This window comes from Macrobrachium rosenbergii, chromosome 16 (genome assembly GCF_040412425.1).
Source record: "Macrobrachium rosenbergii isolate ZJJX-2024 chromosome 16, ASM4041242v1, whole genome shotgun sequence".
NCBI lineage: Eukaryota > Metazoa > Arthropoda > Malacostraca > Decapoda > Palaemonidae > Macrobrachium > Macrobrachium rosenbergii.
This window is the reverse complement of record NC_089756.1, coordinates 24408018-24425517: the sequence shown is the minus strand read 5'-3', so window position 1 is coordinate 24425517 and position 17500 is coordinate 24408018. Positions and strand designations below refer to the sequence as shown.

At 36.3% G+C, this 17500-nt stretch overlaps 1 long non-coding RNA gene across 3 annotated transcripts in view; it reads left to right on the top strand.

Moving 5' to 3' along the window:
- Positions 1 to 17500, top strand: part of LOC136847010 (uncharacterized) — a 426772-nt gene that overhangs the window by 173163 nt on the left and 236109 nt on the right. For all 3 annotated transcript variants that reach the window (XR_010855575.1, XR_010855574.1, XR_010855573.1), the window contains one exon: positions 914 to 1069. This is a non-coding gene — a long non-coding RNA (uncharacterized lncRNA). The remainder of the gene's footprint in view (positions 1 to 913; positions 1070 to 17500) is intronic.

The window sequence follows — 17500 nt, the reverse complement described above, 5'->3', positions numbered from 1 at the left end:
GATTCTTTGCAAATACCAGCTGCAAAAACACTGAATTTTGTTTTATTTCATTTCGTAATGTAGAAGATAATAATAATAATAATAATAATAATAATAATAATAATAATAATAATAATAATAATAATAATAATAATAATAATAATAATAAAAGTACAATGGTCGTGACACTGGCCTCACTTTTGAGAGAACCGGAATGGTTTCTGAGAGGTGTAAGGGCAACAAATTTTGGATCCGTCTTTTCTGTGGGAAATAAGACCATACAGACTTTCATCTATCCATAGAAATTATATGATATTTGCTTCTGTGAGATGATTGGGTTAAAAAATAATCAACTTTCAATTAGGCATTTATAAGACGAACTCAGTCACCACTAATTTTATAGTGTTATTGTAAATGGAAACAATCATGTTTGTATGTACTGTGCAGGTGAATACGTGTAGTTATTTGACAATCGTAGAGGGCTTATACGCTTGCTGCCACGGAGACGTGACGTCTCGAAACTGCCTGCGAAATATAATCTATTCCTCGAATCTGGGTCTTTTTTTTTTTTTTGTTTTTTTTTTTGCTGTATATCAATCACTCTCAAATTGAGCCTCTGATATTACGCTGATCTTTTTCTTCTTAGTGGCCAGCCAGCATTCGATTGCGTTATCCTCATAGACTGTTGAATTTCAAAATCTCTTAATTCACAGAAAACCGAGAATTGACTCTTTAAAATAAAACAGTTATTTGAAAGTTCTGATAACGAATTTGGACATGCGGAATTCTTCTCAGGGTACGCAACTTCTTTGACCATTGTCACGTCGGAAAAGTTGGGTGGGACGTCACTAACCGTCCTGTTGATTTGCGAAATACAAAGATAATATTTTCCCCAGTTTAAGTTAGTTCTTAATTGTCAGCTCTGTCTTTGCAGAGTCCAGAGGAGAGGAGGTATATGATTCCCAAGAGGATTCCAACAAGCCATTGTACGAATTTAGTCCGTCCCTTGTACCTGAGGACTAGTCACGTGATCGTTTTCAGAGTTCTGTTCCTTTTCTAAAGCTCCAAGAAGACTGCTGAAATTTCTGAGGTAAGGGTTCACTGTTCATGAACATGCACAAACTGAAATATATATATATATATATATATATATATATATATATATATATATATATATATATATATATATATATATAATTTATATATATATATATATATATATATATATATATATATATATATATATATATATATGTATATATATATATATATATATATATATATATATATATATATATAAATCTTCAGTTTGTGTGTATGTATGTATGTATATGTATTAATTTTGTCATTTAAACACGCGTGACTTTTTTTGTATTCCTAACTATTAAGCCACAGGTATCGTGTAATATCGAATTGAAAATACTTTGGCGTTCACCTACACCCAAAGGGAATTAGGATTGATAAGTTCATCTTCCCGTGGCCGAGTGGTTAGAGTCGATTGTTTATCACTGTATCCAATTCAGTGGTCCAAGTTCGAACCTGGTCGGCGCAGTTGGACTTATGAATTATTTGTGCTCAACATATATACAATTATATATATATATATATATATATATATATATATGTATATATATATATATAGTGTTTTATAGTAAGAGCTATCGAGTCTTCCACATTTATTGACATGTAAGATAACCCAACATTAGAACTGGTAGTGTTCAAAATTGGAAGAATCACTTTTTCAATTTCATTACTCATTCTCATTCCACGCCAACCCTCCAACCCCCCATGTACCTTTAAAAGATGTTTAATGGAATAAATAATGTCATGAAATCTGTGTGTGCATATGAGCGCACGTGTGTGTATTTGAGAGAAAGAGAACAAGAAAGAGACGCCCATGCTGTGAAATCAAGGGTTATAATCTATCCTATTACGACTTTACAATCACAGCCAGTCATATCTGCTTGCGAGTTCATGTGAATTTATGCATGCGTGTGCATCAAAAAGAGAGAGAGAGAGAGAGAGAGAGAGAGAGAGAGAGAGAGAGAGAGAGAGAGAGAGAGAGAGAGCTTGGTAAGTAGCTAAGCATTTCATATAAAAGTACTCGAGATTACGATATTCTCTCTTAAAATGACTTGCAATATCAGCCAATCAGATGAGCGTGTTTGTGGGAGTGTGTGTGTGTGTGTGAGAGAGAGAGAGAGAGAGAGAGAGAGAGAGAGAGAGAGAGAGAGAGAGAGAGAGAGAAAGGAGAGAGTGCCATACACAGAGAGAGCGAGAGAGAGATTGGCATGCTTCTCAAACCATCAGAGATTACGATCTAATAAAGGAGGAGACTGCAATCTCAGCCAGTCGTATGCGCCCGTATAGGCTTGCATGCGAATGTCAGAGAGAAAGATGGATAGAATGAGATACAGAGAATGAGAGGCATGCTTTTTTTTTGTAACAAAGCATCTGAGATTATCGACTTTTGTCGAAAGATAACTTTGTAACCACTTGCCGGTCCCCATTGCCTTGCACGACTGGAAGGTCAATTTGTTTATGGACATATTCCATTCACAAAATCCCCAGTTTGCTTCGCATTTATTCATAACAAAACGTCTGAACAGATCGTCTTTTGTCGTATAATATCTTCACAGCCCCATACCAGTCCCCATTGCCTTCGTACATCAGGAGTTCAATTTGTCTATGGATATATTCCATTCACAAAGCCCCCAGTTTGCTTCGCATTTATTCATAACAAAACATCTGCACAGATCGTCTTTTGTTGTACAACATCTTTACAGCCGCATGCCAGTCCCCATTGCCTTCGTACATTAGGAGTTCAATTTGTCTATGGATATATTCCATTCACAAAGCCCCCAGTTTGCTTCGCACTTATTCATAACAAAACATCTGAACAGATCGTCTTTTGATGTACAATATCTTTACAGCCGCATGCCAGGCCCCATTGCCTTAGAACAGCATAAATGCCAATTTGTCTATGGATATATTTCACTCAAAAAACCTCCAGTTTACCTCTCATTTATTCACGTCAGAGATCTCTGAATGACGCACGCGCCTTGCAATGTGATCTAACGCACGTACGAGAAAAATCTCCCTCCGAAGCGAGGACGTCATAGGCGTTGCGAACAAGGAATACGAATGCCGTAGTTCTCGTAAAGACGATGGACGGAGCTGTTCAGGTGGATTAAAATATTAACCTATTAGTCGGTAGAAAAAACAAAAAAGAAAGAAAATACGTCTTGAATGGATAATGGACTAAGATATTATGATGGATAGTAATGCTGACCTAATCAGCGATTCAAGAGAAAATGAAATCCGTTGTGAATAGACGATGGACTGAGCTTTTCTGATGGAAGACAATTTATCTTTAAGAAATGCTAACTTGAGAAGAAGAACTTTGAAATGCGTCGGGATTTAATAAAAAAAATGTAAAATACGTCGGATTTAATAAAAAAAAATGTAAAATACGTCGGGATTTAATAAAAAAACATGTAAAATACGTCGGGTTTAAAAAAATGTAAAATACGTCGGGATTTAAAAAATGTAAAATACGTCGGGATTTAATAAAAAAAATGTAAAATACGTCGGAATTTAATAAAAAAAATTTGTAAAATACGTCGGGATTTAATAAAAAAAATGTAAAATACTTCGGCATTTAACGGTGCATTAAGGAACTGTCATGAATGAGGAAATGTTATATTAAGCAATAAAAAAGAGAAAGTAAGTAAGAAAATAATAATCTGGAGAATAAGGCAAATTATGTGATATTGATAAATGAAAAAAATCTGAATGCGCAGTAGAAGAGAGAAAGAACGGTAGATTATCCGAATGTAATGGATAGATGGCTCGGCATGTCATAAAAAAAAAAAAAATGGGAAATATGAATTTTTAACATACAAGAAGCCTGAGGTGGGTGGCTCAAAAATTTTGCTCCAACTCCAGTTTTCTTTAAAAATAAAAGTGTAAATCCATTCTTAAATGTTGGAGCGTGAATTCCGTTCCTAGTAAAGTCAGGTGTCTGAATGAGTTAGGTTTTTATGACTTTAGAGACATGGTATGAGAATAACGAAGCTCTTGTGTTCAATGTTAGGAATCCTTCTCAGGCGCAGCGACAATTACAGTTGGTCTCAGGCCTTATTTTGACCCGTTGTCACTCGCATGAAACCCCTACAAGGACTGTTGTAGGTTTCAAGAAAGATTTATTCTTTAATAAGGTAGGGGCGTTAGCATTCCGCTCAACACTTCATTTTGATCCGGGACTTGAACCGACATGAATATAGATACTATTAATCTTTTTCCAGTGGTAAGAATCCTATTAACGCATAGCCTGGGGTACTGAAGAAATATTTTACTTTTCGGGCCAGTCCTTTCAAAGTGATCTTAATTTACACTCTCTTGTCCTAAAGACATCCTGAAGCACATGATCGTGTATAATATTGGAGGAAGGTTGCATCAGGGATTTTGGTAAGCAAAGTGATATTTTGTCCTTTCTGATATTTTGTTCGACATTTTTGTACGAATTCAAAGATAACCTTCAGACTGAGAAATAGTAATTTTGGTTAAGAACTGTTAATTACATTCTTTTATTGTAATGTATGTGAGCCATGAATTCTCTCTCTCTCTCTCTCTCTCTCTCTCTCTCTCTCTCTCTGGTATTAGGTAGATTGAATAGTTCTCAAGATATCTACAGTATTTACATTTGTAATGCCAGCAGCAGGTAGGTTAGGATGATATTTATTAAATGCTAGAATCCTTTCTGTGTAGTGGTTATCAGAGCCCATCTCTCTCTCTCTCTCTCTCTCTCTCTCTCTGCATCGCAGTATTAAAGAAACATTTTCTGGAAGATCACTTACTATTACAGCGTTGAATTTCCCTAACTCTTTAGAGTCGGGAACTACACAGAACAATTTTATTATTATTTTTTTCTAAATAAACGAAATACACCTTTATGCGTGTTTTCCATAACTCTATAGGAAGCTTGGGAGAAAGTTTACTCATAAGCCCTTTTTAAATGATTAACACCTACTGGAGTGTTTTTTATTCTTTGCTGTTGAAATTAACAATGTTCAAATGAATTCCGATAGCACTGATAGTCTAATTCCCTTGTCGAACTATCGAACCCCGGCACATTAGGTACAAAAAAAAAAAAAAAAAAAAAAACGAGTTTTTGGAGGAGTATCAACTAGTAAGGGATTCTCGAAAACCTTAATAGAAAATATTGATTAGCAAAGTCAAATTAACTCACTCATTCTTTCGAAAGTGTTAATTTTTTTTTAGTATCTTTTTTTCCCAATTAGTTCTATTCAGAGTTATTCACTACAAGTCTTTTATTTGCTTACTTTTTTCTTAACTTTTATTAACAGACGCATGTTGTTAAGAGTTAGGTGGAGATCAAACATTACGTTTGTCCAGTGAGTACGAGCTTAATTTCTTCGTAGTTTTATCAAATGATTGCTGTTATGACGTGAGAAGTAAACGAGGACTTGTTTGCGTACAAGTTTAAAAAAGATTTAGAAACATGCACCAAGGAAGGGATTAGGGCTTCATGGTGTGTGAGGTTTATAAGTAGTAGGGAATCATCTACTTTACAGCGTATAAGTACAGAATTAAAGATGAGGTTCGGCTACGGCTTTTAGGCGTACTTTTTCTTAGATAAAAAGTCAGTATACATGAATATCGCGTACCCTTGGCACACATAAAAGTGCGCACATAAACAGACTTTCAAGAGTAGAGATTAGACTATCGTTTAATTATCCTAAACTTTCTTCCCATATCACCTGTTAACACTGTGTCTGTGGGTGATGTATAGCCTACTCATTTAAAACAAAGCATATACATATACATACATACATATTTATATATATATTGTATATATTATCTCTCTCTCTCTCTCTCTCTCTCTCTCTCTCTCTCTCTCTCTCTCTCTCTCTATATATATATATATATATATATATATATATATATATATATATATATATATATATATATATATATATATATATATATATATATATATATATATATATGTATGTATGTTGTGTATATATATATGCATGTATATGTATGTAAATGCAGTGTATGTATATATGTACATAAATTATTAAATGAAAGCACTTAAGTTTCACTTTTGTTTTCCTCCTTTTACACCCTAAACCCATTAGTTAGGACCCATGGCCTCCCTCTGTCGCTTATCCAGTGTGGTGATCCACAGGGGTGCGAGATAAGGAGGAGCAGGGATTCCAGGCTCCTCTATTCCTCAAGGTGACTGCATGGACGGCAGGTGTGGGGCTCTGGAATTTGAATTGCCACCTGGATAGCAGGAAGGGAAGGAAGATAGGGAGGAATAGAGGGAGAAAGATAAGAAAGAGGAGGTGAGGCAGTAGATAGAGAGGAAGGAGGAGAGAAAGAAACACATTTAATACTTTTTGGCTTTCCGTTCCATGGTAAGAGGCCGATAGGCAGATGGAGAGAGTCCCCCTTTTTTTTTATCTTGCTAACTAGCTATCAACAAATGGTTTGAAATTCGGCTCCTCTATTCAACAATGGCATCAGAAATTTTTGTATCACATGCCGGTTCGTTATTCGATCACGGATTAAACATCTTGGATTCCAGTGTGCTACTGATGGAAATGTTTATTTGAATGTCTTAAGAGCGGGAGATTCTCTCTTTCTCACTCTTCGTGTGTTATGTTTTTTTATTGGAGCGTAAACTTTTCGCCTTTCGGCCATATCTTATCTACACTGTCACGCAGGAGTCATTTGACAATTCCAGTAAAATAATGATAGTAATAATACGCTTTCAGATGCACCTTAAATACGTAGAGGAAGTATTGATGAAGAATCCATAATTCCATTAAGATGATTAACTCCGGAAATCTTGGCCGAAGAGGGGGAAAGCTCATGTAAGACCATGAATATATATACACCTCCCCTTTATGTAACAGCAGATTTTTTTTTTATCTAAACAACAACAAAAATAGAAACGTTTCCATAGCAACCAACCACGAAAATATTCAAGAAGCATTTAGTATTGCCTGTAGGATGCTTTTTCTCCTCCTTGATATGCGTCGGAGCATCCTGTTCCTCTAAGGAGTTTGTTGAATATCTCCCATTAGAGATTCCTGGCAAATTCGGAGGTCCTAAGTATGATTCTCCTGGGCGTCCTTCAAGGCTCTTTCTTGGGCGACTTTAATCATTTGTAAATTATTGTAGATTTGCCGTATTAAAATTATTGTCTAGTCTCTGTCATTATTCTCTTCTCTCTCTTACACTGTTGGCATTCATGCCTCACAAAAGCCCGTTGCCTCTTGTACTGGGCTGCTGTGTTTTGCCTAAAGTCAAAGTAATACGAGGTATTTTGCAAACCAGAGGTGATAGTTTTGCCTTAAACGCTCCTCTCTTATCCGGGGACCGACCCTCTTCTTCCATCCAAGCTTGGTGCCCACCTCCATCTCTACCCGGGTTTGGAATCTATTCTCCTCATTTATACCGATTAGGGCTTGATCTCCACCTTCATTCGGAGATGGGACAGGCCTTCTCTTCTGCACTCATCTTGGGATCGACCCCTCCTCTTTTATCCACGTTGTGCATCCACCCTCAGATTTTCCCAGGTTTGGAGCCACCCGCCTCTTTTATCCTGTTCTGGGCCCAACGTCCTCTTTCATCCAAGCTTGGGACAGGCCGTCCTCTTTTTCTCGGTCTTAACATCGGTGCGAGTGTATAAGCTTTAGTGGTAGTGGTTTGTCATTAGTTTTCCGTAAGCAAAACATCATCGCCAATCCCAGCGATTTGCAATACAGGGCCAGTTCGTATTCAGGGCGTTCTTGAGATGAAATAGTTTGTGCACTTCGGAAGGGATTGTGTTAGGTAACACTACTTGGAAAGGGCGGTACCGGAATTCTTACTTTTATAGAGCTCTGCTTCTCTCTTTCTTCTCTCTCTCTCTCGTTCGCAACTGCAGGTGAATGTTTATTAATGTAACAGGTGTGCTTGTGTTGCAGTCGATAGTTATTATAACACGGTCATTTATTTGTTTATGAAAATATCATTTACTTTCTCCCAAAATTATTCTACTAATTTTTAGAAAAAGATAAATTTTTCTGGACTCTCATGGTAAGCCACCACTGAGTTCATTTTCTTTCATACTTTTATTAGGTTGTTTTAAATATTTATATATTTGATCAGAAACTACAATAATGATAATAAATATACGTTTCAAAGAAAGAGATGGCTGCAGCAGCCGAGTAGATAGATACGATGTTTCACTTGTCTGTTTGTTTTGTTATTCCCTTTTTCTGTGAAACATAAATCATGCGAGAGTTGACCTACATGTACAGAGGATATCGACAAAATAAATGTCCCAACCCATGTGCGGTTTATGTTTCACCGAACAAGAAATGATAAGACAAATAGAGAAAGTGAAGTGTCAAATCAACTCTGTTGATGTAATCTTTTACAGTGAAACGGGTTTATAAAGAATCTCCTGTACAATAATAATAATGATTTGTTCTTTTTATTACCATTAGCGCATTGTTAAAGCTATTCTCAGCTGTGTCATCAATGTAATGATAGAAATAGTTGCACAACCCCAGGGAGAATAGTACGTGATAGCGTCAGGGGATCCTGTGGGCACCTGAAGAGTTGGAAGACCCAGACCTTCTGTTGCCCGAGTCCTGTTGATGCGTGTTCTATCTAGGGGTTGACCTTCGCGTTTTCAAAAAGTATTTAGGAATAAGGTTGCTTGCCGTATGGTTTACTCATGCAAATGAGACTTCACTATAGTTTGTATTAAGCACTCCGGTTCACTCTGGAATCGGACTTTTAAGCCCTTCATAGTGAGGGGATATCATAACCTCTAGGCCACGATTTCTAATAATAATAATAATAATAATAATAATAATAATAATAATAATAATAATAATAATAATAATAATAATAATAATAATCGGTTCACCCATCCGTAAAAGGCCAGTGATTCGCCACATCCCTGGCAGGCACAGGGGTGGGTCATCAAAGCAATGGCACTCGGGCAAAGCCATTAGCGACCCAACTCCATTAAGTTGTTGCTAAAGGAGATGCATTGGTCTGTCATTTGCTTGCTCCTGCATTCTTTGTAACGACTGGAGCGCTCAACATACTTCTGTACGTTTAGGTGTGCTTATCAGTGCACGCACGCTCTCTCTCTCTCTCTCTCTCTCTCTCTCTCTCTCTCTCTCTCTCTCTCAAACAAGACACATTTTATATAAGTATTTATATAAATATATATGTATATATATGTGTGTGTATGTATATTATACGTAAGCTATATATATATACTGTATATATATATATATATATATATATATATATATATATATTTATATATATATAATGTGTGTGTGGATGTGTATAAGGACAGAGTAATTTGATAATAGTATGATGATATGTACTTGACATACATTCCACAAAATAAAAAAGGACAAAGATAAGACTGGAGCTGAATGCATAAAAATTAATAATAACTTATCTGATAATGAATAACTAACTTATAAGGAGAGGCTTTTCTGTTTTTGAATATTAACACTAAAAGAAAACTCATACACAACAAAAATATAAACAGAAAACTAACCGAAAATAAAGCTGATGAATATCTCGTATAATGAAATCAGAATCTCTGAGAAAAAATTTTGTTCAGACCATTGAAGATTAATGAGAAATCCCCAAGAAGATAAATCACGGTTGCAATAAAAGCATCTACGGCTCAAAGGCAAAAAAAATTTTCGACAACTCACAACAAATAGACGGAACTCCCTCGAAGAAATTACTGATACCTTGTGATAATAACATCAGAACCTCACAAAAACAAGGAAAAAATGAGCCGAAGTTTCTTCGGCGCAGTCGAGTTTTCTGTACAGCGTATAATGCTGTATGGGCCGCGGTCCATGGAACTTTCAGCAACAGCCTGGTGGTGGCCTGTCCTATATCGTTGCCAGACTCACGATCATGGCTGACTTTAACCTTAAATAAAATAAAAACAACTAATGCCAGAGGGCTGCAGTTTGGTATGTTTGATGATTGGAGGGCGGATGATCAACATACCAATTTGCAGCCCTCTAGCCCCAGCAATTTTGAAGATCTGAGGGTGGACAGAAAAAGTGCGGATGGACAGACAAAGCCATCTCAATAGTTCTTTTTTACAGAAAACTAATAAAAAGGTGTTTACAACTGAAAAAACCATAAACATTCCAGAGGAAAAGAAACCTGTGATACCTTAAGATAAAAAGAAAAAATTGCGTGATGAATATCGAATTTTTTTCTTTTATTAGACGAAGAAATTGGTGGGTGCAAGGGTGTGCATCATTGAAGACCCATTAGGGTGCCATAAATAATCCCCTGCAACGCCAGGTCCTTGCAACATTTCCCAATAAATGATTTATGACGACCCGTCCGTGCCGTTGCATGTTAATCCGGCCATTTGAATGTTTCGTTAAGAATTCTGATTTCGCGAAATTAATTGCTTTATTCAGAGGTACCTGAGGCTTCTCGTAAATCGGGGATATGATTGAAATATTTTTTTATTATTATAACCAGAGAGTTGAGAGATTTTCCACGACAAAGAATTTTTTTTGTTCATTTGCTCCTCTTTTTCATTATTATAACCTTATCAATATGCAAGATGTGCAAAAGTTCCTGTTCAGCAAGTCAGAAAAGCTATTCACTTCTAAAGCAACGTACCGCTGGATTAAGGGACCAGCTGGATAATAGAAAAGAGAAATTCATGGAGAAGATAACTGAAAAAATAACCTTACTATTGAGATGAAATGTGTCCATATGTTGGTTTTTTTTTCAAGTGTGTAACACCGATGGTATACGAGTAATGTACTCCATGTTCAGCTATCACTGAACCTTACGTGAGGAAATGCAGCTTAACATAATGTGCGTAATATAATACAACTTTGATGTAATAGCAAAATTACTTAAATGTTGCCATCGTTTCTAACGGGACTGGTTCTCTTGTACATGAATAGAGACGAATCAACAAGCAAATAAATATATATAAGTAAACAAGTAGACAAGTATGTAAATAAATAAACATTGATATATGTCAGGAAACTTGAAGCAATTGTGGATGGTGCGTGAAATTTATTTTTTATGTGTAGGGTGCTTTTGATTTTGTGTCATATATTCATTGTATTCCAGGGGATATTCTTCGTTCAAGTGTTGTAACACTGAAGTCGGTGTTATGCTTTCGGGGAAAACGATCAGCTATCCTCCGTATAACAGGAAATGTTTCTTAACCTATTCTGGTCGCTCGGCTCTCAACTCTAGAATAACAATGCAGTATTTGTTTTCGTAAAAAGAGAGGAAATGCCCACTAGCATACGTCACCTAACTTGTCAAGGGCACGGGCACCTGTGAACAATGTGCAATTTGTCATTTTAACTGGATCTTTCTGCGTTCTGCATTCCTGAGAAGTTGGTTTGGTTTATGTTTTTTGTCAAAGAAGTTGTTCATAAAAATAAAGATTTCCTGTGGAGACGAGGTATCAACATTACATAAGTATTGTTAAAATCATATATATATATATATATATATATATATATATATATATATATATATATATATATATATATATATATATATATATATATAATATATATGGATTATATATGTATACATACACTGTTTATTCTCACATATATATATGTATATATATTATTTATTTATTTATTTATTTTATATTTACAAGCATCATTTATCTGAAGGGATATTGCTTTAGAGTATTAGCCTTCCGGTTCCCTGCAAGCTTTTTTTTTCTTCTGTTTGTGTTGGGATAGCTAGCGCCATGCCCTGATTATTGCTTAGAGAAACAGAACAATAAATGAATCTATCGGAACGTTCATTAGGCACCCTCGAAAATCATGCTTGGTGTTTAAACTGCACACCTGCGTGAGATGTTCATCCAGTGGACTACAAGAATCATTACACGCATTCCAAGGTTTGGAACTCTTTTAATAGGCTCTGATATCTATTCGTTCGTGCTTAAGGGTTCCTCCAACCCTCCGCTTATTCTCCTCCCCTCCTTTTAGTTTTCTGTAAAAGAAAACTATTGTGGCGGCTTTGTCTCTCCGTCCGCACTTTTTTCTGTCCGCCCTCAGATCTTAAAAACTACCGAGGCTAGAGGGCTACAAATTGGAGTGTTGGTCATCCACCCTCCAATCATCAGACATAACAAGTTGCAGCCCTCTAGCCTCAGTAGTACTTATTTCATTTAAGGTTAAAGTTAGCATAATCGTGCTTCTGGCAACGATATAGGTTAAAGTTTCATGGACCACGGCTCATACAGCCTTATACCAAGACCACCAAAAGATAGATCTATTTTCGGTGGCCTTGATTATACGCTGTACAGAAAACTCGACTACGCCGAAGAAACTGAGGCGCATTTTTTACTTGTTTACTGTTTTCTTATGGTCTGGGCAAGGTAGAAACATATCGTTGCCAGTTCCACTGGCCTTCACATGGAACCGAATTCAGTAAGAATGACTGAAGGGTTTTCATTTAAGGTTCTTTGGTGTAGTAATATTTGCTATAATTTGCGGCTCCGTGGAGGGAGCGTCCTATTGCGTTGTTTGTAACTTTTTGTTCTTCCTATTTAATTAATCATTTAGAATTGTCAGTTGTCGCAGATATTTTTATTTGTTTTCTTAAAAGAAATAGTAATTGATATTGAAGATTGATAAAAAAAATGTATGTTTCTATTAAGTTTCGCATTATTTTGTAATTCAACGAGAAATTTTCTGACTTTTCTTAGTTGCCAAGGTTACGTACAGTACATGCCTCCAAGCTTTGTATCCAACGTGCTTTCTTTCAGAATTTAGCCACACTGCCGGGCCTAGCCGCAGGGTAGTTGCGTTCGCACGGGAACTTAAATACGTGCCCAAGCGCACGGCGAAACTGCCTGTTTGTCAACAGCAAAGTCGTTTGTTGCAGCCTGTGTGTAATTAGGAAAATGACTATTTTCCAAGACGCCAAGGGTCGTTTTGTCCAAGCCACGCCATTTTCTTTGCACAGGGGACTATTTGTCTTTCCAAGAAATGGTTTTCATTAGAAACCCTTTTGTCTTTGGGAAACAAAAGCATCCGACAGGAGAGAAGACATTTTTGCTCCTTTTTTTCGACCAGTTTCTTTCATGGCGTGTTATGTATACCAACAACTCTCCTCGTGCCTTTTAAGACGGCATTATATGGTTCATTACGCTGAATATGAAGGGACAATCGACTCATGACTCTGCAAGAAACGGGACGTTGCAAGGCCATTGTGCAAGAGATGACTTCATAACCCGACCTTTAGACTCTCCATTAGTAACGGCTTAGAAGAAGAAGAAGAAGAAGAAGAAGAAGAAGAAGAAGAAGGAAAGAGAAGAAAACGTGGAGCAGCTTTGTAGGAACAGGTAGAGAGACGTAATGATTAGTTCTAGCGCGTATCTTTCTAACACAATGGCTGCTGCTGACGCTTTCTGTGACTGGCCTGAAGTATATCGCTTCGTATTATCAAACACGGCCAGGTTTATTATCATGATGAGAGCGCAACATCAAACTGATCTCTAAATTAGGAGTTTGAAATGTGCCAAATGGATCTCTAAATTAGGAGTTTGAAATGTGCCAAATGGATCTCTAAATTAGGAGTTTGAAATGTGCCAAATGGATCTCTAAATTAGGAGTTTGAAATGTGCCGCTGTAGTTCAGTAGCTAATGGAGAGAATTATTGTACTTCGTTCACTGTGCTTTGACGAGGTCCGCTAGTCTTAAGAACTCTTACTTACTAGGCGGACGTCAAACACCCCGCTGGTGGTGGGTCCGTTTCGTGGCCCAGACCCTTGTAGCAGTTTTTGGTTGTCATTCTCAAAGAGGATGTTCTTCTTGCAAGATGTTCATGCGGTGCGTATATCTAGTCTGACTGTTGATTAAGACAAACAAAGTAATAATTTTCTCTCTCTCTCTCTCTCTCTCTCTCTCTCTCTCTCTCTCTCTCTCTTCGTAGTTCTCCGTTAGGCAAGTCGGTAGAGTTGTCGCCTAGCACTCGCTAGGCCCGAGTTCGAGTCTCCGGCCGGCTAATGAAGGATTAGAGGAATTTATTTTTGGTGATAGAAATTCATTTCTCGGTATAATGTGGTTCGGATTCCACAGTAAGTTGTAGGTCCCAGTTGCTAGGTAACCAATTGGTTCTTTAGCCACGTAAAAATAAGTTCATCTTAGACCAGCCCTAGGAGAGCTGTTAATCAGCCCAGTGGTCTGGTAAAATTATATATACGTAACTTTTTCTCTCTCTTTGTGTGTGTGTGTGTGTGTGTTATACGCCCATCGCTTTGCAAGTGTTACCATATATACGAACTGTTTTCTCCATATACGTCTTAGATAATAGTAGGGATGTGGATCAGTCCGTACGTGTAAAGGACTCTTAAGATTCTAAATGGATTCTATTGATCTTTGGCAGATTGTTGAGACTTAAATTTCCATGCGGCATCATTTGTGTTATCAGTCTCATAGAGAGAGGCTTCACTTCATTTTCCTTGTAATTTCATTAGTTTTGCGTCATGCCCTGAGAAGAAATTTGAAAGGTCGTTTTCCCAGAAAATACAGCAATGCATCCAGTGGCCTTCAGATGTGTGTTTAGATTTTTAAAGTATATATTTATCGCATGAATTCTGCAGAATGTTGGGGAAGTAACTACTTAACTGGCATTTGGTTTTGTAACAAGAGCTACTCTCCTCAAATAGAAGCTATATATCTTCCCCTCCTTATTTTGGCATCTTCAGTGTCGGGGAAGAAATGTCTTTAAATGTAAGCAAAGATAACCTACTATTTAGCAATGCCTATAACCTTTAAGCAATAACTAAGGACAAGTTTATAAAATTACAAGCAAGCTATGAATATATAAAGCAGTCTGCTGTGTTTAGGGTGGTTGTTAATTCGGCATCTTTTGGGCATTCGTGCCCATGCCCCACCCACTTCATCGTAAATTGCCCTCTCCCTGACCTTCACCAACATCTTGGTATGCCACGACTAAAAAAAAAAAAAAAAAATCCCGCGCATGTAAGCAGGGGAAAACGCATTTAAGTGCATGTCAGCGATAAAATATGCAAACGTTAGTATGTATCAAATACCACATAAATACAGGTAAAAACTGATATATTACTCTATAATGGCACGTTGCATAGTTATCGTTCTCAAGCAATTAATTTCAGACTGGTGGGGACGAGATCGCCCTGGTCAAGAATCTTCATTGTAATGTGATGAAAGCTCGTATGCACATAATATATATACATATATATATATATATATATATATATATATATATATATATATATATATATATATATGTATGTATGTATGTATGTATGTATGTATGTATGTATGTATGTATGTATGTATTTATGTATGTATATATATGCGTGCGCGTGCGTGCGTGTGAAATTATTAGCCTTAGCATGGTACACTTTTTCTTAGTTGAGCTGTGTCGTCATGTATCTACCTTAGTTCATCCTAGTTTACTTATAAATATGTATGAGTGTACTGATAAGTAAGTGTGTAGGCATTCTCACGGAGATCTTTCAATGAACAATAGTACATAAAAGGTGTAGAGCCCTTTCTAAGTTAGAAAGCACTCACAGCGCATACCTCCACCAACTATCCCACTAAAAAATTATGCATTCATAGCCAGATCTGAATTTATCACATATTCTGATCGGTTAGTTTTTAGCCCATAGTTCATCCCTTTACAGAATTAAATGAAAAACCATCACTAATGTCTTGAGATATCGTGTAGATAGACTGGCCAACAGGCGTGGGTGAACATTTATCCTCAGTCCAACTCCTTCGACATAATTGGTGTTTACGGAGTTCTCCAAACTTTAGAGATAAAGAAAGTTGCTTATTATTTGTAACTACTCTATGAAATTATTCTTCGACGCCTGAGTTTATTTCTTGCATGCTAAAGTCATTATTTCTTGCAGGGGCTCTTTGTGTTTATCCCACTATTTCTTCAAATATGTAGAAGTTTCCTTTCATAAATGGTTTTATTTATTTGGCTAGTAGGGTCAACCGGAAATTTGCATCAGATCTTGTTTTTAATGTAATTATTTAATTTTCAACGCTAAATCGGAGTAGTATTTCACGATTTACATAATACTATTATGTATCATAACATTCTGTAAGTTCCTTGCCACTCTGCACAGAGCTTACAGAATGTACACACTCATAATGTATATAAGTAGATACAGTATATAAGCAGATATACAATATGTAAGCAGATACAGCATATACCTGCTTTCCGTGAGTTTTAGATGTTATAAGCAGCATGGAAAGTTGATCGTAAGTGGGTGAACAAACCAATGGCAGAAGGAAGATAATTTTGGGATTAAGAAAAATTATTGATACTCTCATTACCGAAAGAGAGAGAGAGAGAGAGAGAGAGAGAGAGAGAGAGAGAGAGACTCACCGTCTGCCTTATTTATTCTTCCTCTTCGAGTCTCTTACAGGTTAGTCTGTTCTCCTAAAAAAATGCAGTTCATAAACTCAAGCCCACTAGTTTATTACTACATAAATATCGTCTCCCTTCTCCCGATAACCATATACCATCGGTTTCTTCATTTTCTGAAGAATGTTGGCAATTCTTTTTGTAGAAGTGTTCACTGAGTTGGATTTCACAATATTAATTTGATCTCCTCCATAAGACGTTCTTCTCATCGTAAAGTGCAGAGGTATTATTAGTCTAAAATTGAGAAGAACTCGTTTCAGGTTGTGCAGTCGCATCAGTTACCGTGCGTCGGACGCGTAAAGAAAACTGCTGCAAAAATCTGAGTTTGTCCAGGTAATATTTTTTTTAGTATATTTTCTTACATATTTTGAGGCTTTATGCACCATATTAGACTAATTTTAGATAATTTCACTTATATATCTATACACACACACACACACACACATATATATATATATATATATATATATATATATGTATATATATATATATATAGTATATTATATATATATATATATATATATATAGGATATATATATATATATATATATATATATATATATGTAATTATATAATTTGCCCTGTGCATCATAACTATCTTATTTACTTCTCTGTAATCTATCCAGGCCTCAAATGAAACTGACAAGGTATGATCGAGTCTTGTTTCAGTTACTATTTCTTAGAATAGTATCTTCTTCTTCCTAGCTTGTTCCCATTTTTTATATGGGGTTGCCGTGATGCCTTCTTTTTGACGGACTTTGATTTGGCTTTTGGGGTAGACTTTGTAGTCCCGATCGGCTACTATCAAAATTCATTCATTAGAGATGTATGAGAAAATATTCTACTGTCGACGCTAGTTGATCTATTTAAACTTTATTCAAAATGAGCAACAAAGGGGAGTCTCCAATTTCCTTGTATTTGTTTTATGCAGTTTCTTGAAGAATATATCAATTACAACCGACAAAACACTTCAGATAAGTGAATAGGAAGGTTGGGTTTT